The sequence below is a fragment of the Camponotus floridanus genome, unplaced genomic scaffold (assembly GCF_003227725.1).
Source record: "Camponotus floridanus strain SB8 unplaced genomic scaffold, Cflo_v7.5 scaffold1, whole genome shotgun sequence".
Classification (NCBI taxonomy): domain Eukaryota; kingdom Metazoa; phylum Arthropoda; class Insecta; order Hymenoptera; family Formicidae; genus Camponotus; species Camponotus floridanus.
The window spans coordinates 7388676-7414053 of NW_020229214.1; the positions used below are offsets into that span (position 1 = coordinate 7388676).

General features: G+C 36.0%; 1 protein-coding gene across 2 annotated transcripts in view; it reads right to left on the bottom strand.

Moving 5' to 3' along the window:
* LOC105257628 (CD151 antigen) overlaps positions 1-22899 on the bottom strand; it is a 129495-nt gene extending 106596 nt beyond the window's left edge. Inside the window, exon 1 of one of the 2 annotated variants that reach the window (XM_025415457.1) lies at positions 22550-22899. The gene's annotated coding sequence lies outside the window, so the exon portion shown is untranslated. The remainder of the gene's footprint in view (positions 1-22549) is intronic. The other variant, XM_025415397.1, reaches the window with a different exon arrangement.
* Between the last annotated feature and the right edge of the window lie 2479 nt (positions 22900-25378).

Genomic DNA, 25378 nt, shown 5'->3' on the forward strand with positions numbered 1-25378 from the left:
TCAAAATTTGTACGATATTAAATTTTCGCTGTCACCCTTTAAAACGATACAGATTCCCGTGTATCAATTCATTAATAAATATCATCATCATTATCATCCTGACGTTACAGCCCTTTAATAAATATCACTCCGATATAATATATCGCGTTTTCTCTCCATTCTTTCCGTGATCAGGGATCGACATTCCATGTATCGATACAATCTCGTTCGAATTAAATCGGAATAATACCATCGCAATGAAAAATGTAATAACGAATTATTCACATCTTACGAGAATGCATTAGTTTCACTCACCCGCATTATATTCATGATTCGCAGTGACGTCTGTCGTAACAGTGGAACGTAATGCGATTAATCTGGATCGAATTCACGTACCTACGAGCTTGGGTAGTCGGAGCACCCGTATAATCTTCACGGCTGCTTAATCGGTCGAATTAACGATCGGAGTTCACGATAACGCGTTCACGAACTCGTGTTCAGTTCCGCTACCAAGTGCGAGCGCTGGAGCGTTATTGAGGCAATCGGAGCCATTCTGTCGATGCGAGCCTCGTGCGATCCCTTCATTGAATAAGGGCAAAGGCCACGAAGCGTTTGAAAAGTGGAACGGATGGATTAGATCCCGCGTTACGTATGCGACACCGACGATCGTGATTAGCAAATGGAGGAAGCGGGGTCCGGGAGAATCGTTTCCCGTGGCCCATTGTGAGCTACGGGTTCACGCGGACTCCGTATATAGGTGATGTCTATTGTATTAAGGAGCTGTCATTAGCACGCACACGCCATTAGCGCGGTGCACGGCTGTTTACCGGCGTCTGGTAAAATATCGTTTACTTCAATGTCGCTTAATTGATTCGTCGGAAATTCTTAATTACGACGGGCATCGTGCCTTGTGCGTCAATCACGCAGTTTCCGACGCGGTGATTTTTATTATCAATCACCGCGGCTACGTTTAATTAATTTTGCGTGATAGCATCGCTACTGTGCGCGGTGACTACGCAGACAGAGCGAACCGGTTTATACAGAGTGTATCTGAAATGATGCACTAAACTTTACGAGCGTATTCTAGAGATCGAAATAAGACTTTTTTTTCCTATGAACATGACTCCACAAATGAACCCCCCTCCGAGCTAAAGGCCCCTAAAGTTTGGGGAAAAGATTAAAAATTGGCTGTATTTCAAAAAAGAAAGGTTTTGACGTTACCTATCACTCTCTCTTGAGAGATAAATAAATTTGCGTTGCGGGGGTTTGGTCAATTTCACACATTTTCGAATTTTAGCTCGAAGGAGGGTTCATTTGCGGACTCATGTTCATAAGAAAAAAAAGTTTTATTTTGACCTCCAGAATACGCTCCTAAAGTTTAATGCATCATTTCAGATACACTCTGTATATCCCAGTTTGCTGGAGATACGCGTGTTGCGAGTCGATAGTTTATATAGGTTAACGCACTGAGAAAAAAATCTGGCTGCATTAATTAGAAGTCTGATAGATTCAACCAGTATGTCTGTTGGAAAATGGACGAACCAGAATTCTTGTAGGAATTACCAGATGAATCTGATTAATTTCTTCCTGTTCAATTTACCAAATTTTCTGGTTAATAATACTAAACTCACCAGCACCAAGTCGTCTGAATTTTTTTCCATCTAATCTCAAAAGTCTGTTTAATATTCTGAATTCCAACAAGATTATTGGATAAATTTAATTCAGATATTGAATAAATTATTTTAAATTCAGTTTGTTAGAAATTAAACTGTTAAACAGTGATACAAGAAGAGGATGCAGCTCAAACACACACAATCAGAGAGCTAGCGTTCTCTTTCTGCCACTGCTCGTAAGAGAAAAAAAATATACTTTGGATTTAATGTTAATACTAGTTCTTTATATACGTTTCATGGCAAATATTGAATATGAGTTAAGAGTGGCTCGTCGCCTAGCAAGCAAAGAAATTAATGTAACAAGAAATTTTATAGAACCAATCAGAAAATACTAACCAAATAGTAAAATGAATTAAACATTCTAATTATAAAAAATCGAGTCTTTATTCTATCATGATAACTAGAAATTCATGTTTGATTTAATCAAAATGCCTTCAATCATATACGTCTTGTTGGTACAATCAAACGATTTTTCTCAGTGCGCAATTAAAACAATTTCCTTCAAACTGTTTTTTTTTACGTCAATAATACTTGCAAAATGTGATTTTAATTTTGATTAAAATTATAATTCTCTCGCGCAACAGAGACAATGTGTTTGATTTTTTTTATAGGTTTCAGATTATGATTCTGTGCGAAATGAGATGCTGAAAAGAAAGATAGACAAAGGGATAGAAGATCGACGCAAAGGGATTACAGTATACCGCGATATTGGAGCCTATGTCACGATTCGCATCGTGACTCACAATGTATTATTAGTCGTTGTTCCTTCTCGTGACTTGTACGTAAGGAACGGCTGCCAATTGGCCTTTGATATTTCTTCTCGTGGGCGATCCATCTGAATTCGTGGACAAGAGACAGAAGAGCCGTAGGGGATGTGTCGAACACAATTCGATAAATCTATCTGTTCGCTTAAACGAAACATGTACGTGTTGATGTGTCATCTATATAACATCTTCTAATTTAATCTACACGTTAAGCTGTGACATTTCATTTATACAACGTGATAACGTTCTTTTGTTTATTATAAATCCTATTTTAAATAATATAATTATGTAACAAAATAATTATTATAAATCACATTATTATATTTAGACGATATAATTATATATTATATTATTAATATTATAAATTTTGCTTTAAATAATTATTCTATGATTTACGACAAAACTCCAGGTACAATCCATTTATAATTTATACGATGCATATCCTAATATATAAGTATATTTTGATATATGCTTTCTGTGTGATTATAGATTATCAAATTCTATCTCACAAATTTTGTCGCGAATTGTAAATTGTCTACAACAATTTTGAGACAGAAAATTATATCGAACAATTGATACATTTAAATAATCGCTAAAGAAAATTAATAAAGTATAAATTAATAAAGTTTACTTATAATTATACTCATAGTTTTACTTAGCATCTATTAATCATACGTACACATTCGAGCTTTTGTGTCAAAGTTGTGTACAGATTCTGTTACGAAGCGTACGATCTTAATCGTGAGACCAGAGTAAATGAGGCTAATTAGAATTTAACGTATGCGGTCAGGCTAATGAAGCTCAACAACCGGTGGCAAGTTTGCATCGAAACCAGTAGTTGGCGTAGCCGAAGCAACTTCGTGCTCAAAAGACCGAGATATGGCTTCCTGCCATGTGTCTTAATGCGCTTTACCGACTATAAACGGCTTTGGCCAAGAGACTCTGATACCTTTCGTTCACCAAAATAACGTTTGTATAATACATGGATTAATATCATCATTTATATTCGCGTCTTGTAAAGTTAAATGTCGAGGTCTCGTGTTATGTGCAAATAGTCATGTCGACATTTCTGCAAAATGTCATTTGCAAAAAATTTTATATTTTATATGCAATTAAATAGAAAAATTGTTAAAATTGGATTTTTATATAATTAAATGATAATTTCCACAAATCGAAATAAATTATTAGAATTTTTAAAAACTATTTTGTAAACACGTTACTTTTAAAAGCCATATCTCTTGAAATATGCGATAAGAGAATAGGAAAGATATATCGAATGATAGCGATGTAAAGCCATTCGTTCAAAGTGCGTTGACTGTAAGATAAAAAGGTAGCATGTACATTTAATCATCGCTTTTTAAATACTTTCTCGATATTCCTTATGCAATTAGAGTGCTAGCGGATAAGTATATTCACTGCAAAAGGTAGTAAAGTATCTAAATCAATTGTGAGAAAAATCGTCTAGCGATGTGAATTGTTGTAACATCATTGCATACGTTTCTAAAAAATCCAATTCAGAGAATTATATACATAGATGTGTACTCGATTATTTTATCAAATAAAATATAAAGGCAAAATTATTCGAAAGACAAATAAAATGTAATTTTACTACATTCAAATGTTATATAACTATTTAATTGTTTTTACAATATTGATTAAATTTCTATATTTAAAATTTGAATTTGTAATAAGATCTATATATTTTATAATATCAACACGCACATGTGTGTTTGAAATTCATTACAGTTTCTGATTATATTACAATCAAGTAAATGAAAACTCTCCATTATAGTATACGCATCAGAATTTCAAATTATTATTAATTCACTCAATTTCATGGTATAAAAGAAATGTCATTAGAATATTAAAATTGAATACAGCCTTCAATTTACGTAATGAAAGATAAACATAAAATAATAATTAACTTAAAATAATTTGAATGAGAGAACGATTGGGTTTAAAGAAAAAGGTAAATACGCTATTTAGCATAACCGTGTGTCGTGAGGTCGTTCCCACGATTGAGACGCCGAACAGAAGATGTTTAGTACTCCTCCGAGGCCAGAACCGTTTCTACGTGAAAGAACAGAGTGCCATGCTAACATAGCCCGGCTCCCAACAAATGGAATGTGTGCGCAAGAACTATGTATATGTGTAAGGAAATAACGCTCCGAGTGAAAAATTCGAATTTCAAGATACATCCCGAAAGCGGAGAACGTGAATAACGTTCTCGAATGAATTCGAACGGTCGGAAAGAAACTCCCCACGGATTTAGGAGGCGTAACAGGTGATTCTTCCTCATCGCAGGACACATCTCCGTGGCACTTTGAAATATGATTTAACCGTGATCTTACATCGCCCGGTCGTGTCACAATTAACGTCGACGTATGAAAAACTATAGCCATCCATTATCCGTTTTAGTGAAAAGCAATGATTTACGTTCATCGTTATATCCAAAGTTTTTCCTTTGAAAAAATTATTTACATATTTTTTTTAAATTTATTAAAAATATTTTATTTAATTTATTAAATTTCATTTATTAAATTTAATTTATTAAAAATATTTTATTAAAAATATTTCGGATTAAAGGTTATATTTCAAATAGAAAATGCGTGCTTCGTGAAGAGAGAGTTTCGACAAGCTTCATTCTATACTCGGGTTAATATCTCGCTAATTAAATTAGTCGTGTTTATGTTGGGACGAGCTGTTTTACAAAACTTGGCTACGTGTGTGAATTATTTTTCTCTGCAATTCTCGTATCGCTCAAACGTTACCTTTAATTCGAGCAAAGTAGCACCGTGTAATTTTAGATATTATGCAATGCGCTATCTCGCGTGCGCGTTCATCGTATTACGTTTAGAGGATTATGCTTAACCCTGACGCATGAGATATTTTCCTCTTTCTCTCTCTCTTTCTCTCTCTCTCTCTCTCTCTTTCCTTTTCCACTACCTGAAGATTATGGGACCTACCGGCAAGTCGAGATCACCCGAGCAAGTAATTCTTCCGTCCTTTCAGAGAAATCTCCCGGCAGGTTTTATTTTCCAGACAGGTATAAATACCTGAGAGCCGTGCGATTTCTAGGGAAAGAGAATCAGCTAGCTCGTGAAAGAGCTCGTTTTGTCACGATGTTTTGGTGTGAATAAACAAGAATGTATTAGCAAAAAAAAAACAGTATAGTTGTAATAATCGACGTCAGAAATTGGATATGCACTGAGAAAAATCGTTTGATTGTATCAACAAGACGTATATGATTGAAGATATTTTGATTAAATCAAACAAGAATTTCTAGTATTATTATCTAGTATTATCGAGTCTTATCACGATAAGACTCGATAATACTAGATAATAAAAAACAGTGTTTATTAGTTTAATTTCTAACAGACTGAACTTAAAATAATTTATTCAATAATCTGGATTGAATTTATCCAATAATCTTGTTGGAATTCAGAATATTAAACAGACTTTTGAGATTAGATGGAAAAAATTTTAGACGACTTGGTGCTGGCGAATTTAGTATTATTAACCAAAAAATTTAATAAATTTAACGGAGGAAATTAATCAGATTCATCTGGTAATTCCTACAAGAATTCTGGTTCGTCCATTTTCCAAAAGACATACTGGTTGAATCTACCCGAATTCTACTTAATGCAACCAGATTTTTTCTCAGTGTGTATAATATATTTTTGACGTATAATTTCTACTATATATTTTTATGTACCTAAAATAAATTATACCTCAGAGAATAATTTTTTTTCTAATTAGGAAATACAAAAAAATGTATAAGACATAATTTAGATAGGTTCGAAAGAATAAACGTGATAAACGCAATTTTACAACTTCGTTATAAAGTTAATACATCTTTTATAATACACGTGGAACGAGATGATTTTGTTCAACTACATGTAGTATAATGCGCAGCAGGATGCAATTACAATTTTGTAGAAAATTGAAAATAAATTGCGTTCTCCTCTATTTCGCTCCATCAGAAGATGGCGTGCATAAAAAAATTCTTCAAAAAAGCTTCAGAAAAGAAAGACCCACATCTCTTTCGCGTTAATACCTAATCCAATAACGTTACGGTAAAAATTAATTACCCGCTTGTATTAAACGATATCCTAATGAGATAAATGAAATTCACTCCACAGAGTCTCTAGTTTCGATAATCTTATTTGCAATATTACGCAGCGTCAAATTAATCCCTCTCGTCTTACAAATATTTTTTTCACGACAGTCCTATCCAGAGTTGATTATATCAATCTAATACGCCGAATATGGAAAAGGTAATTTTCACTTTGGAGAAACTCTTAAAATCGTTGAGTCGAAAACGAAGCGTTGATTGTACCGAATGGTATCTGCCCGCGCGCTTTTGTTCAGCTTTCTCGTTCCGTCGTCATTAGCAACATCCAATTAACGAATATTTTCCATTTCTCGAAAAGGGTTTCCATCATGAACGGAAAATCGTGTATCACGCTCAAACGGCGAGCAGGGTTTCTCTCTGTTTAATGACTCTCGATTCGCGACGCGATTCGACGCGTTGTCAATTAAACGAGTGCAAAACCAATGACCGGAAGTAATAGTCAATCGAGAATCACGAGAAAGGTCTCCAACGGTTACGGACGTGCGTGTCAGGCTCTCGTCATGCCCTGCGGAAGCGCCTTTAATATTCACCGCACGCTAGTAAATTTTCCAAACAACAATACTACCGTAATATTATTCGGTTGCATATTAAAAGCGTCGTTACTTTCGTCCGCGCGATAAAAGTTTCGGCGAAACCATAAAGATAACAAGTTTGTCTTGCAAATATTTTCACGCACGAGTCTTTATTCGAAGGCAATAGATATCGTCGTTCGTTTAAAGATCAAGAGAAAAATAATTACTTTAATAATGATATCAAGCAATTTAAGTTTAGAGAAGTCGAGGGGCAATCGCGTAACGCGTTAACGCAACAATTCACGTTCGTGTTTATACAAATGGAATTGTCAATCATTTATATCTCGCCAACTGGAAACTTTACGGGAGTAACTTTCGGTCAATCGCTCATTATGCGACAACAGCTGACACATCTCTGTGAGAACATTGCCGGATGCAACTCTGAATTAATGCAACGTGGACAGGTCGAGATATGCGAACCAGCGAGATGCAGAGAAGCGAGAGAGAGAGAGAGAGAGAGAGCGAGAGAGCGAGAGAGAGAAAGAGAGAAACGGAGAGAGAGAGAGAGCGGGATCCGGTTCACGTACGCGCCACTCGCGTATCATACGCGGTTGGATTTATGTCAACGTATCTATTACCCACATGCGGAGCATCGGCAGTTCTCTCCTGTCGGCGGTGAGCGCGATTGCATAAACGCGAAACGCAGTCGGACGCGAAACCTCGACGCACGGTTGACCCTCCGTTGTGAACGAATCTTTATTTATCGGAATTGGAACGCAGGTACCTCGGCCACGCGCCCACGCACGTGCGTGCACGCGTGTATGCCTACGTGCCTGGCCGCCTGACGCTTGACTGATGGATATCCCCTCGAAGGTGGATATTTTTTTTGACGTGCGCGTCGTATTAGACGATTTCTACACTCGTGGGAAATATACAGGGTGTATCTGAAATGATGCATTTTAGGAGCGTATTCTGGAGGTCAAAATAAGACTTTTTTTTTTCTTATAAACATGGGTCCGCAAATGAACCCCTCTCCGAGTTAAAATTCGAAAATGTGTGAAATTGACCAAACACCCGCAACGCAAATTTATTTATCTCTCAAGAGAGGGTGATAGGTAACGTCAAAACCTTTTTTTTTTCTTTTTTTTTCGAAATACAGCCAATTTTTAATCTTTTCCTCAAATTTTAGGGGCCTCTAGCTCAAAGGGGGCATTCATTTGCGGACCGATGTTCATAGGAAAAACAAGTCTTATTTTGACCACTAGAATACGCTCCTAAAATTTAGTGCATCATTTCAGATACACCCTGTATATACAAATTATTACTAATAAAATAACATGTTGGTTCGCGCGCGATTGATTCAGCGCTCGGTTGTGTATTATAATATTTCGCGCGACGACGTTATATATCAATTCAGCACACCTGTGCGTGTTTTTTCTCCGGATTAAAATTTAATTTTCCACATCGTTGCGCAAGCTTATTGACTCCGTGTCTTCACCTTGACACATGTTTCCTGCATTTTATGGTGTTTCTGCTTGAAATTGACTAGGATTCACATCAGTCGATAAAACTTACCGCGAATATAATGTCAAAATCTTACATTGCACAAAATTAAAATGTATAAATAAAATTAATAAATTTTGTAATTTGTGTAATAAAAATTTTGTACATGTATAAATATAAATATCTTAGTATATTCATATTTTTATATAAAATTTGATACGATTATATCACCAACATATGTTTCCAGAGAGAATTTTACTTTTAAAGAATTATATTTGTCGTTTTTAGAATGTATTATTTTCAGAAAGCACAGTATGATTGCAATTAAATTTTAATTTCGTGGTAAGTGACATATAGTACCTTGCACGTGACTTGAATGAACTGAATTAAAAAGTAGCTTAAATCAGACTTTGACGGCACTTCCGGTCTTCGATTAATTTCGCTCGACCGTTTCCATCTTCGTATTGATTTTGCTTCATTTTATTTAATTTAACCGAGAGAGACTGATAGTAAAACTTTACTTAACTCAATTTTCATTGTCGTCGATGCGAGAAATATATTTAAAGTAATCTTCATTTTTTCTCTTTGCATTTTACTCCATCATTTTTAACACGAGGCAATTATTATTTGCATAAAAATGAGAAATTTGTACAAGGAATTCTGAATATTTGATCAGAGATTAATTTCATTTAATGACGTTACTCATGATTAAAGTGTACGAAATATAATGAGAAATTGTGCAACAAAATTAAAATATTGAATTCTTTTCAAAGCAAACACTTCATTTATTACTAAAACTTTAAACTTTATCTTATGAATAATCTTTTCGACTTTTCAATATTTAAATTAAATTATTTAAAAATAAGAAAATATCAAGAATTTTTTTACATGTACATGCTTTTTCCTCTTGCTGTTTAAAGCTTATTTTTGAAAAATGACGAGGAAAGGGAAGGAATCGATCGTGATATACATATGTTAACGTGAATGTTAACACGTGGATCTTATAATTCATTTAGCACGCCTACGCACGGTTCTCTCGCGATATACATGCACAAACTTTCGGTCGGCTAACTTGGTTCGCGGTGTTTGAATTATCGAACGGAATTATTTATGAAGTGCCGGAACACACAGGACGAGATCGAAAGTATTAAATTCACACGCGACCTCGCATGGGCGCGATTTACCGACTCATATAAATTCATCGGCCGCTTTTATGAAGCGATGCATAATACGCGCATATTTATTAAAGACGATGTTTTCATTCCGCGCTCGCGTAACACTTAATAGGTTTACCCTTCGCCGAATGGGCGATCCCGTCTTTACGAGATGTAAACTTACGGTCTCATTAATTGCGATCGTATCTCTTCCTCTCTCGTTGTACGTATACTACCATCGGTGGAGGTGCAGCAGCGTGTGCATCCATAAATGTAATTGATACTGCATTAGGATTAACGATAATTTAAGTGCTTTAATTGGATTCCCGCTGTAAATTCACGGCGTATAATTATCGTTTCGCAATTCGCGTTGCACATTTAATCCAAGTGCTAATGCAACACGGCGTTTCTCGAGACTTTGCGGTCGCGGAAAAATATTTATCGTACATTAGATTCAATTTATTGTCTTCGATTTGCGAAAATACGAACAGTATTTTATCCTGGGTTGAAGATTTTCAAGTGTGAAAGTGAACAAATATACATGCTGCTTTTCTGTTTCATACATGATGAATTGATTTCATTTTTTCGAAAAGTTTCTTTCTCGTAAATTTGTTAATTTTCAACGTAAATTGTCTCAATACTCGATAATAAATAAATAAATGTACGCATTTTTTGTTCTTCGTCTGTTGCAGAATAACTAGCGGCTTTAGGCCCGGTTAAACCAACATTATTTTAGCTTTAAGCGAAACTTAAATATATGTCTGTCTTTATTTATTTAGAAAGAAAGATAAAGATACACGGTGAAAAACATTTTGTATTTCTGTTACAATTTTTTCGTGTAAAAATTTTTGTGTTAAATTTAACATACTCTTATGTTAATGTAACATATTATTATTGCGTTATTTTGACATTTCTGCGTTGAGTTAATATTCACCGTTTCTCAGAGTTAAAGCAACACAATTAATATGTAAATGCACGAATTTTTGATGAAATATGTTATATGTTAAAATGAACAGATAAGTTGTGTTATTTTTCTCTCTACAACAGTTTCCATATGTTAAATCGACATATCTCTTCTGTTATTTATCATAAAAATGTAAGAATAACATTTTCTTTTAATTAAATTTAACATTATAAATATGTTAATTTAACATAAACTTTATTTCCAGATAAAGTTTAAATGTTACACTTTTGTGTTAATTTTTAAACATATTACTTGTGTTATTTATTTAGATACTTGCCTTCTGTTAAATTAACATTAAAATTAGAGGGATAAATTGGGACATGTAAAATATGTTAAATTTAACACAAAATTTTTTACTGTGTAGGCATATGGTAGGTATATTTAAGTTTCGCTTAAAGCTAAAATAACGTTGATGCAACCGGGCCTTAGATGCTTACCGCCGATCTGAAAGATACGAAATTAATACCGTTAATTTCCAAAACGGGAAAAATAAGGAAATTTCGTGGAGGAATTTGCATGAATATGTAAACTATACAAGTCGTATTAGTATCATCCATTTCCGAATATATATCAGAAAATACTGAAAAGTTTCGCGCACAAAGAATGCTGAGACACGTCGTAAAACGTGCTCGCAATGCACGATATACTTTCGTGAACTTTGTTCATAAAATTTCGCAATGCCACGAGCATTTAAAAGGTCTTGTCGTAACTTTATTTCAGAGATCCTATAACTCTGACAATTCTATTTCTAATGGATCTATACGAATCTTACGGCGATGTATGTTTCAATAAAATTTGTCTCCAATTGTTTCAAGGAAAACAAACGTTTGCGTCTCCCATCCCGATGTAATATCAAACTATTTTTGGATCGGAGAGAAAAAGAAAGAAAAATATATTTTTCAAGATCCACAAATGTTTATTTCAGATTTCGAAATCCTTTAAATGTATCCCGTTTATCCTTTCGCGATCTGATCTCTGGTACATCCCATATACGCATGAATCTCTGAAACCCGAGTCCGCTGCAACTACTCGAAAAGGAGCGTTTTAATTGGCGGCATAGTTAGAGGAAACAGGCAACGTATCGCAAATTTGCATGGAAAGACGGGAGCGACGAAGAGACGAAAAAGAACAAGGGAAAAAAGGGGCAGAGATTGCCTTTTAAGGCGATTCGCGAATCGAGATTTAAATGGTAACCTGAAGTCGCAGCGAAACGAACGGCATACAAAAGACTATTAGCGTAATTAACAACTCGCTACCTGCAAGCGTCGGCCAATTCGCGATCTCACGCAGATATCGAAATCGTAAAGCCGACAAAATTAACGAGGTGTAAATCGCGGAGATATGTTTTAATTAATGTTTCCGACGCGGAAATTCGTATTGTCGAGAGGTCGAGGAAGACGATCGCGAAATCGGGCAACGTTAATGAATCGCAAATATCGCGCGACATTCACGTAATGAGGCGTAAGAAGAAATGTTAGGAAACGTCAGCGAGCCGATGTTATAGCAAGATAAATAGACATTACGCAATGACATATAAATCCCGGCGGAGAAATGAGACAATACGAAAGTGAGAAATATCGTACACAAAAGCGTGACAAACCGGTTTAACGCGGGATTTGCTAGATATTTACCCGACGAATTATAAATATTAGAATGAAACAATGAATCCGCAATAATCGCCCAGTGAATCGATAACTCGCGCAACATTTTGCGAGGCAAACGAAAGCGCGAGATTACAAACACAACGCGATGAATCTTATGCGATCCTAACCCGATGAAAATCGATCACGCACAATGAGAGGTGGACCACATTTATTTTATTTCGCAGGAAACCACAAATTTTCTGCGCGTGTGTGTCCGGATACTATCGTTAAATAAATAAATGCGCTTTGATCGGGACGCAAAATGTTTCCGCCCAAAGCGAATATTGCGTGTGTGATATGCCGCGTAGCATTTTCGCGAATTTGCACGCATGTTTGGCTACGGATGTACAGTCCTCTGAAGCAATCAACCGATCAAACTCTGTTCTAACGCGTGCCAAATGCATCATCGGGGACACGTCGTCGTAAAATATAAATTCGTCGTAAAATAAAAGAATACATTGAGAAAAAAATCTGGTTGCATTAATTAGAATTCTGGTAGATTCAACCAGTATGTCTGTTGGAAAATGGACGAACCAAAATTCTTGTAGAAATTACCAGATGAACCTGATTAAATTCTTCTTGTTAAATTTATCAAATTTTCTGGTTTATAATACTAAACTCGCCAGCACCAAGTCGTCTAAAATTTTTTCCATCTAATCTCAAAAGTCTGTTTAATATTCTGAATTCCAACAAGATTATTGGATAAATTCAATCCAGATTATTGAATAAATTATTTTAAATTCAGTTTGTTAGAAATTAAACTGATAAACAGCGATGCAAGAAGAGGATGCAGCTCAAACACGCACAATCAGAGAGCTAGCGTCCTCTTTCTAGCACTGCTCGTAAGAGAAAAAAATATACTTTAGATTTAATGTTAATACTAGTTCTTTATATACATTTCATGGCAAATATTATACGAGTTAAGTTAAGAAGCAAGCAAAGAAATTAATGTAACAGAAATTTTATAGATCCAACCAGAAAATACTAACCAAATCCTTATAGCAAAATCTATTAAACGTTCTAATTATAAAAAATCGAGTCTTATCACGATAACTAGAAATTCTTGTTTGATTTAACCAAAATGCCTTCAATCATATACGTCTTGTTGGTACAATCAAACGATTTTTTTCTCAGTGTATCATAAAACAAAGAGTTTGACACGCGGCATCCTTGCTCTCGAGGAGATATGTGGAATCTCTTGCGGCTTCAGTCACGGACTTTACCTTCGTTTTGCGCGCGCGACCGATTATTCCGCTCGACCCACGCGGCCAATGAACACCGCATGGAAAGGCAATGCAATATTGCAAACGCCTTTATATTACACGAGATGATGCTTCATTAAATCCATGTTACCGCACGCATGGCAAGCAATAACCGATGCAGCGTGCGCGATCGTATAAGCCCTTGCAATTTTGACATTATGTTTCGGCGCATCAATTTTACATCCGCAATCCGCAATTTTACATCATGCAATTATGATAAAATGATCGAATTTCAACTGCGTAATTAACACGTTAGCTTTCATCTATCTCACCGATCAATAATTTCGTTGATCGCTTGACTTTGCTTCTCCTTTTCAAGACGAAGTCGTTCTTAAAACTGTCTTTGTTTAATCTTTTCGTTGTTTTATAAAAACTATCAAGAGAGCATTATTTTTAGAACATTATGATGCAACAATATCAAAGTACAATCGTTGTGAATGACTAAATCATTTCTCAGCACTTAATAATGGATGAGCAGCGATTGAATAATTACTCAACATTCTTCACAGGCATATCTCATATAGTATCGTTCATGAATCACAATGCATCCGTATTCTAGAAGCATTTTGCTTAACAAAAGGCTTTTATCTCTACCAGATATATTTTTTTCTTATTTTCCTCACGAAAAAATATTCATCTAAATCATGTCTTATTTAACATTCTCGAGATAATTAAAAAACAATTTCTCTCATTTTGACATTCAATATTTTCCAATTCCTTTGGAAATAAAAATTTGATTTAAAAAAAAATATAAAGTTATTTTAATAATATATATTTTTGGCTGTTTGTTCCTTGATTTTATTTATCCTAGGACAATCGAATAGACGAGATAAATATAAAAATAAACTACTGCACGATATTTTCGAAATAAGAGATTTTCATCTCAGCGCAATTTCCGCGAGAGTTCAATCTTTTACGAAGTTATTGTGATTTTCGACGACGATAAATAAGATCGCAATTTGTAGCAACTTGATTACGTTGGTGCTAGGAAACACCGTGATCGGTCATTACGGATCGTTATACGGGTCACGTAGTTTTACGACAAATTAGAAGATTAAATGCGACCGGTAAGAATATACTACACACTTCAGGAAGCAGGTTCAGAGCGAGGAGAGAGCACTTCCGCAATTCTAATGTGCACGAGGCTCGAAATTGGAATGCAGTCAACCTCGGAGACAACGCCGGATATTTGTAATTTTAATGTTTTCATTAAGAACGACGTCGTATGGGAAAACAAACGCGGAGATGTGGGTCAGTTTGCGATGATATCGCGTTTCGCCTCGGGCCTCCGCTCTATTTACATCATCTTTCCTCTTCTCGCGTGAACCATGATGTAACAGAAATTACGGGTAGCGCTTTCCAAGGGAAGCTCGTCGTAAATATATCGCATTTTTATCAAACTTTGATCACGTTTAAGGTAAAGCGGCACGAAATGGATATTTGGGAAATTTCTGATTTTTCATTATGAACATTTCGATATTCGCTTTATTTTTTCCACTACTATCGCAAACTCGTTTTCTTATACGCGTCTCGCCTTCATTCATACGCGATGTATCCGTACACAATGTCGGAATAAAAGCTGCGAATGTGACCGCGAGGTATCGATATTTTCCCCGTTCGCGCAGCACGATCTGCCAGGCGATTATTTCGAAATAAAAAAAAAAAGTATTACGAATGGATGTAACATAGGCAAATTAGCCGACTCGCTCCCCCTTTCCTTCTGTACGTATTCGCAACAGGTAAAAAACAAATTGCGCACCGAGTTACGATTTGACTCTGCCGAGGTATAACGAGATTGTTCTGCAATGTTGCTCAAAAACGAAGCGATTGGGAACAATTGAATTAATTTCTTGTATGTTGCGGGAGAGATCGTATTCAGTGAAATATGAATGCGAAATAATAGCCGCGAGTCGATTCATACGAGCTAAGTTTCAAAGCCAATTGTCGGTGGCGCGGAATTTTAGCAAAGATCTATAATATAAAATGCCGATTAAAAACTTTTCTCTTAATTTAACAAATATTACGCGACGTGAATAACACGTTATATAATATATTCGCGCGCACGCAATTTTATTTTTATTTTCTTATCAACACTTGCATTGATATTTTTATACTTGTTTTTATATTTGTAAGAGTATTTATAAGTTTTTAATTGCTCAATTTGTCTCAATTTGTCTGGTCCTGATTAGATGAGCGAGTAAATAACACGTTAGGTATTTAAGAGAAAAAAAGACCAGTAGACGAATGTATACAAAAGATACAGAAGGAAAGGGAGATTACAGAAGCGATACACGCGATATTGGAACATCAATGACAAATATATTCGGAGCTTATAGCCTCTCGGTATACGAGATAAGTACGAAGCTAAGCGAACAAGATAAGCGCCGAAGGTGGGCAAACAACAAGCCTGTAAATTTCGCGATGCCATTTCGGGAACGGCAAATGTAAGGGAGAAGTCGTAAAAATACCGTTCCACGATTGAACAGCGACCGGCTCGGCGCAAACAATGTGTCAGGTGAGCGACGAGCGAACGAAACGAATTTGCACCTGTGACAATCTAGCTTCCGCAACTATTCGATGACGTATGAACACACACATGTATCGCCGATGCTGACAAAATATTCGGCTCCGAGTCGAATCGCGGTAACGAGAGGGATTGTTAACCATCGGCACGTAACGTCGGAATCGTTATACACCTCTGTGAAGTTGGCCCCTTATTCTTCAAATTTGAAAAAAATTATTAGTGTTCTGGATGTCCCCCGTAGAGTTCTAGAGTTCCCAATCCAAAGAAAGAGTTCCGTCATTTAAAATAAAGAAAACACCATTTTAAAAATGGGGGACTAACTTCACGACGCCCTCCATTCTATGAAAAATGCAAATTTCTTTAGAGTTCTGGGTAGATTTCTAATAGTTCTATAGTTCTAGATAAGTTTCAAAAATAGTTCTGCTCAAAACACTACAAAAAATATTATTTAAAGTTCTCGACTTAAAAGACGAAAATGGGCGAGAATTTTTACAATTTTGGTTTTAGCGTTTCGAGCCTTAATAATAATCTTTAGAACTCGTGAGGAGCTGCCCAGAAGTCTGAATAAAACGTCGTATTTCCGAAAAAAAATTTTCGATCCGAGGGATTTAAAAATTTTCGATATTCTGTTATAAAATTGTAAAAGTTCTCGCCCATTTTCGTCTTCTAAGTCGAGAACTTTAAATATAACTTTTGTAGTATTTTGAGCAGAATTATTTTTGAAACTTATCTAGAACTATAGAACTCTTAGAAATCTACCCAAAACTCTAAAGAAATTTGCATAGAATGGCGGCGTCGTAAAGTTAGCTCCCCCATTTTTTAAATGATGTTTTCTTTAAATGACGGAACTCTTTTTAAAATGGATTGGGAACTCTAGAACTCTACGGGGGACACCCAGAACTCTAATAATTTTGTTCAAATTTCAAGAATGGGCCTAACTTGACAAAGGTTCGTTATACGGTCTCTTGTCGTCGCAGACAACAAGACAACAAACATTCGCGATGATGAGTTAAGGAGGGAGAGGCAGCGTCAAACGTACTCGAGCACGTGTCGTTTCCCAGCTTCAATCACAAATGCAAGCTGCGACACGTATCGCTCGAACAGCTGCGTAATCGTTCGAGAATATAATTCCCTCTCTGTTGAACGTGCATCCCCGGATATATTCCTAGATCGCGTTCCAATCGCTTATGCAATTTCTATAAATTTCAAGTCTAAAGATAAACAGCTTTCCGTATCAATCCATCTCTCAAACTTGTACATACGATGAGAGAAAATTGCGAAATCGAGCGTAGCGTACGAGATATCCGAGGAAATATATCGAAAGAATGAGCGCGAAAATCTAGATACATCGGCTTTAAAGAGAAAGAGAGAAAGAGAGAGAGAGGAAACTCTTCCGCGATCTTTCCCGGAACGGAAATTGGTTAAGATTCAGTGACGGAAATAAAAGAGAGGGAGCACCGTGATCTCGTATCGCGCGTTGCTTACTCCGTGAAATATTCATTTTCTTTCGTCGGACTTAAATTTTAAACATGGGACCCTGAGTCGAGACGGCGTCGTCCGGATTTAATTTAAGTTTTCGCTTTCCGAGTTGGCATCGAGGTATTATATAATCCAGCGACGTATAATTTTGTCGTTATCCCGCGTAACGCGGGTTGCGATTCCTCGCTTCGGCGGATGCCTGACGAGCACGTTGTGCGTTGCCGATGACGCGTACGGCTAATGCGTGCCAGATAACGACGATAACGAGACACTTGACACCGAAAACGAGCACATTCCGCACCGCACCTATGAAGCAACTGTCGAGCAACGACGAAGGAGGATTACGAATCGCGTAACATTGACAGCGATCCGTTATTAACGATCCATCCGTTCCTTTCAGCCAAGCTAGATTTAGTTCTTTCGATACTGAGCATCGAGCGTTCTTCTTTCCGATATGCATGTACGATTAAAGGCATAAAAATTAAAAGGTTTAAAGGGAAACGATTCCGCAAAATTAATTTTTCGAAATATTCAAGAATCTGTTTTATTCAACGATAGAAAGTTTCTCTTTTTTTTTCGTAGAAATAAAAACACGTTAATTTATTAAACATGCAATATTCGCGCAAAATTTGCAATACAAATTACGTGAAAAATATATTCCTTTTTACAACATTTATTATATAAAATTGAAATACAGCGATATTTATTACCATAAAAATTATTAGTATTTATTACACTCCTTTCAGCCAAGCTAGATTTAGTTCGTTCGATACTAAGCATCGAGCGTTCTTCTTTCTGCATGTACGATTAAAGGCATAAAAATGTTTAAAGGGAAACGATTCCGCAAAATCAATTTTTCGAAATATTCAAGAATCTGCTTTATTCAACGATAGAGTTTTTTTTTTTTTCGTAGAAATAAAAACACGTTAATTTATTAAACATGCAACAATATTCGCGCAAAATTTGCAATACAAATTGCATGAAAAATATATTCCTTTTTACAACATTTATTATATAAAATTGAAATATAGCGATATTTATTACTATAAAAATTATTATTATTTATTACATTGTTTATTATGCATTTGTTTCGGTATCAAAATATTTAAATAATTACAATACTTCTTTGTGTATGTCAAACACAACATTACCGAATATAAAATAGTTATTTCCCTGTATATAAATTGTCACGTTCCCCACGGTTACAAAATCATATATTATACGACAATTTTTATAACATTTTGTCGTGTAACCAAATTCCTGTTTATTTTACGTTTACTCTAAAAATGAATCGAGCTATAAAGAGAAGATTAAATCCGATGCATGCGGAGAGTTGAACCATTAAAGTGTAAATTCCTACTTTCCGTTGACGCAGATCCGCAATGTTCCGTTGGTAGATCTCTCGTGTCGCGTCGGCAAGGGTTTATCCGCCAAGAACCGCGTCGGCGAAACAAGGTAAATCAAATTAGAAACGTATTCGCGATACGACGTATTCAGCGCGGCAGCCTAGATTCGCGGCGGAGATTATTTTAAGGGGCGGCCTCGAGGCGAGGCTGGCGAGGCGAGGCGAGGCGAGGCGAGGCGAGGTGAAGCGAGACGGGACCGCCGACGCGATGAATATGAAACGTGTGCGAAAGAACTATTATGCTGAATCGTTACGCTAAAATCTTTCGGCGACGAGTCGCTCCGCAAGCGCTCCGCATAACGAGAGAAAATTATTCCGCCGCGCTCTAACCGTCTCTCCGTCTCGTGTGATTCACTTAACGCCGCGCCACGAAACCGCAAAATGCCTTCAAACCGGAATCTCAAACAACGTTGCGCTACACGTTTCTGCGCTTCCTCGATTGCCGCGTCCGCGCGCGCGCGCGATGCGAGATTTCATTTCCGACCAGTTATTTATACGCTATACGTCCTCGTCCGTAATAGTGAATAAAATTCTTGGAAAATTTGTTAATGGAAACTTACATGAATCAGAATAATCGGCAAGAGCTACTTTGACGATCCTGAAATTGTTATTTTTCAGAGATGTCGACTCTAAGAGCTTTATACATTTTTGAAAATAAATAAATATTTATTAAATTAATATTTACTAAATATTTATTAAATTAATATTTATTAAATACTGATAAAATTAATATCTATTAAATATTTATTAAATTAATATTTATTAAATACTGATTAAATTAATATCTATTAAATATTTATTAAATAAGTATTTTATAAAAAATATAATAAAATTTGTATAATATCCGCGGTATTTTTTTATACTGATCTATTGATATTCATCTACCGCTTATTTTTCACACGCATCCACATATGTGCCCTCAAAGTAAAATTATTTAAATCCGTGAAATGATCAGCATTAATCCCGAAACAGCGCAATAACAATCTCCCGTCAAGCGCCGATGAATCTCGGAACGGGATGCCTAAGCTCTTTCATAAGACCCTGAATTCGAACCCCGTCACATCGCTCCGACGAGCAGCGCGACGACCGGAAGACTCGCCTTATTTTCCCGGCAACTTTGACCAAGGGAGAGATAAATCCCGTCAACGTTCGCGGCAACTTCCGAGCTCGCGGAACCGAATAACGGATATTACGGGAAGGCGACTCACCCAGCTTTAGCGGGAGCGACAACTCCGAGACTCGAATAAACCTCGAATTGTGCCCGACACGCAATATCCCGGAAAAGAGAGAGAGAGAGAAGGGGGAGGAGGGGGAGGAGGGTGAGATACACGTGGGGTCGGTGTGTCGTCAAACGTGTTGCTTTAACGCAAAAGTGTTCAATGTGTACCCCAATACTCCGATACTCGTGCCGAGTGCACATTTTGGTACTCCAATGAGGTAGAACATCCGCAGGATGTTTTAGTTTACAAGCTCGACATATTACTTGAGGGCGTATAACTCAATTGGCTTACAAATACATGATTTGCATAACAAGTTTACTAATCTCGCAATCGTTGCTTCATTCGCTCACGTTTTCAAACGTGTTCAAGTATTTAAAAAAAAAGAGAAATAACCGACCTCTTTATTAACTTATTTCTTAAAATTTTCTCTTCCTTTTCTTTTACCAGAATTATAAAAAAACAATAATTATAAAAATTTTTATTCTCTTATTCTTTTATTCTAGCAATTATTACGTGGGAATCGAAAGTTGAAGTCAAAGTTTTGCGTATTTTTAAATGTATTGAGAATATGAATGGAATATTTAAAGCACAAAAACGCCAATACGTGATTTACGTTACATTTCAGATATGTAGAATTAATTTTGCCATTGATTGAGTATCAACATTGATATCTCTAAATATCTCAAGATTTATAGCGACAGGAAATTACAATGTCGTACGCGATGGATTTCTTATCAATCAACTATATCCCTCTCTCCGTCTTTCTCTCTCATTCGTCTATCCACGCGTCTCTTTCGCAGCCTCCAACAACTCGAACCGGTACAACCGGAACGAACCGGAAGAATTCTCTCTATTTCTCCCCTCTCCGACTGTCCGTAATCTCTTTCTCCGTGCATTGTCAAAACAAGTACGCGTGTAATTAAATTTCAGAGTATTTAAGTCGGAAACCATCGATCCACGTTCTCGTCGCATATATGCAGTTTGACGACTCTCTTTTCGTCCTTTTTTTCAATTATACGATCAAATATATGATCGATGTGATAGGCGAATAAAAAAATCACGTAGCGCTGAAACAAGGTATCGTCTCTATTTTCTTGGATTATCTGTGCGGAAGAATCGTCTCATAAGCACGTTTAACTAACGATTTTAATACCGAAGGTATGACATGCTTGACAATTTTTTTATTTCATTTTTAGCTGAGCAAAATAACGGAGATTTTTTTATTTCATATATTATTCGCTTACGTTATAAAATAAATGAATAAAATAATAAATATAAAAAAAAATCTTGCTCTCTCTCTCTCTCTCTCTCTCTTTTCGTTTATATGCAACATGAAAAATGACAAATGACAAATGACTCTTTCGAGCGTGTATTCCAATTACAAAAATAAAACATTGGTGATCAAATAGAAACATTGTAAAAGTATTCGACTATATATAACGTACTCTATAACCGGTTTTATTACAAAAGAGAAAAGATCGTCATTCATCGACTAACATTCGAATTACAGCAGTCACTCTCTACTGGAAATATTGACACAAATAGAATACACGCTTCTGTTTACCACGAAAATCTACCCCTGTCAGGATATTTACAGTCCGGAAAGTAAAGGCTGGCAACGGCGCGTTCCGATTTTTCGGGGCGTATGTTTGCCTTCTGTGGATATGAAAAATCTACACGCTTAAATGAACAATCTAAATTTCCAACGCGCAGATAAAATGCTGACCGGGTTCTAAGAATAGCTCCCTTCATATCATCGTTCTCACATTGAAATATCTATATCAAATCCATTCGTGGGATATATAGAAAATGTAAAAAGGAACGTCGCGCAGTGTGCGATAAATATTGGAAAACATTTTTATTAAAAAAAAAAAAAAAAAAAAAACAAAACGACAACAAACAATTTCCAAACAATTTTTCTATTATTTTTACTGACACGTTTTTATTTACTCCAGAAGCCATATGTTTCGCAATAAAAACTTGTATGTTGTATTTAATAAAAGCATTGTTTTCTTTAATTTTTCTCTCGCGTGAAATAAGAGACGGATAAAATCAATATGCGTCCGACTGACAAGGGGATATTTCATCCAATATTCTTACATTGCGCTTTACGAAACCGCGTCGGCGACAACTTCTGGGAGCACGTATCGAGTGTAACTTGCAGTCACGTGATCGCGTTATGCATGCACGATTTGAAAATGTAACGTTCGCGCCGCGCGTTGATCTGGAATGGATTCCATCGAAACGTAAACTTCTTTTACCGCGTCGCGCTTGTCATGTCTGTGTCAACAAATACATACATGTGTATGCGTGTGCGTGAATGACGACTTACCGAGCAGTCCTTGGAGCGATCTTACGACAGCTGGGAGGACGTGAAAAGATCCGCCGATGATCTCTCTCCGATGACAGGCGTCTCACCGTGAAGTTGGAGCTGATGTAATGGCGTACTTTTGCACCGACCGATTAAACCGAGTAAAACACTCGCGTTACTGATCGGCGTCTGATATACGTCTCACTCGATGTACGACACTCGCGCGATTAATACGCGGCAAGGCGATCGAGAACGACGCGCACACAAACCGAGATAAACCGAGAGAACACCGACGTACGTCCTTCCACCGCGAAGGTCGGAGCGCGACTGACGCGATGCGCGTTGCTCTCGCGCGCAGCCGGCGACGGTTCGGTGCGAAGTACGCGCCGTATCCCGACCGCGCGCGATAACCTGTCAATCTCTCACGCTTCGCACCATTATTTTCCATGCGCCGACAAGTTAAGCGTCGCCTGCCTCTTTTCCTCTCTCTCTCTCCCACTCTCTGTAATTTGCAATTTTATAATTTCGCGCAATTATCGTTTTATGAAGCCTCGCACTCTGTGCGACTCACATTAAAAACCACTTTAACTTTCCTGCACTAATCTCTGAGAACGACCCGGGACTATGGAATACATACACTCGTCGTCACGAGTATTTTGATACTTGTGAAGATGGTTACTTCTGGATCGGATGCGCCGCCATTTAAGTAGATGCGATGCATTTGATCCGGAAATAACTTCAAGTATGAGAGCACTCGCGTGTGACGTTAAGTCTATGTGCTATGTACATACATATAGTTTTAAATTCAAGCAACGTATTCTTTTCGCGTATCGACAATATTTAACAGTCGACTTCTCGCGGTCTTGCATGCGATTTAATATCTACGATTGTGATCAGGTTTGCAATTTGCGACTTTATAATTCCGTGAATAAACGGTTTCGAGAAGAGTTCCTTCGGCTAAGAGTTCCTTCTTTGACCTTTTTTACATTTACATAGAGGTTAGGTATTTCGAATGGTAGAAATTGCGTGCAGTATATTATTGCTTTTGTATAATTTTTTTTATATATTTTATATAATTTATATACTGCAATAAACAATAAAGCGATTGATCTTCATTTCCTTTGAAATATTATTAAAATGCAATAACAATTGTGTAATGTAACCTAATCGTTTTTACTAAAAACTATCGTTTCAGTTATAACAATTTATTATTTATTATGTTATTATATTATTTATTATGTTTTATTAATGCTCTTGGATAGATATAGTTTAAGAGAAGAAAAAACTTATTGTATTTTATTTATGCAACGCAAATTATTTGTTGCTTAAAGTTTATAACAATATTGTTAAAATTATTAATTCTATCTTTAATCTTTAATTATTAAAATTATTAATTCTATCTCTAATTTTTAATTATTAAAATTATTAATTTATTATCGAGTATTTTTACATATTAATTTGTATGTTTCCTGAAAGGAAGAAAAGTCTTATATTTCTCAAATACAATATACATAGCAGTAGAAAATTTTAAATGCGATAAATATTTATGACAACTTACGTTTCCAAGAAATAATAATCAATAATCTTTAGGTGAAGATTGTCGCAATAATTCACAGTTTCGTACTTGTTGTGATTAGTGGTCTGACAATAAATATTATTTGCAAGTAAGCAGTACCGGGAGTGTCGAAAAAAGTACCGGGAGTGCCGAAAAAAAGTGTCAAGAGTGACGAGAAAACTGTCGGGAGTGTCGAAAAAAAAGTATCGGGCGATTGTCGTATTTTACACATATTGTATATATTAAATGCAATATATCGGTGCTGTAAATGTGAGACAATTAATATCAACTCTGCGCAATCTGCAATGTATATTTTCTTCGATGGACTTGCTGTCAATCTTCCGGCTTGATACGATTATTCCTGACCCTGCCTCCGTACGATAAATTCACTCAAGGTATGTAATTTGCCATATTTTATGATTTCGACGTAATTATCATCTCATGAGAGAAGCCGTTATAATTGCCTCTTTGTTTTTCGCTTTCAACGCGAATAATATTGAGCCTTGAATATTTCAACTTGCGATTAAACCCATTCGTAATCTATCTATTTGATATAGTTCAGTAATGATGCACACGTGTAAAATTATGATTATTATCAGACACCTTTGCATTGCTGTTGCATTTTCAATTTTGATTTATGTAAACTGTGCTATTGTTTCATGCCAAAATTGTTACGGGAATCATTTATGCCAATTATCGATGTATGATGGCGGAATTAATCGAAGTGCACCCATTGAACAAGAATTATCATTTGCAATCAAGATCAAATAATTGGCGACAGAAATGTATTTCTGATTCCGATCTGATTCAAATCGATTAAAATTTTGTTGTACGAAGAATCGATTTTTTTTAATCCACTTTAATTTGTATACAATTTCCTTAAAATGTATTTCGCACGCGCATACATGATGCTCTATAATATTTATTATTAACATATGTATAAATTTTAATATATACCTATTATTAATATATTTTATTATTAGATATAAAGAGAGTAGTATATATTTATTATTATTTTCTTATGCGTGAACGTGAGCGGAAAATATCATACGAAAAACAAAGAAATTTGCGATATGACAGAACGCACAATAAGACAGTCCTTCTTAGGCTCCATTAATAAGAGTCGTCTATTGTCTTTATCGCATATATGTTGTGAAACAAAACACAATAAAAGGAAAAAGGTGTAATCCAGCAATAAACAAATGGTTATTAAACGCCTAAAAAGATCTACGCCCACACTAATTGGTAAACATTAAATTATGGTCCAAGAAATAAGATCTATATAAATCGTAAAC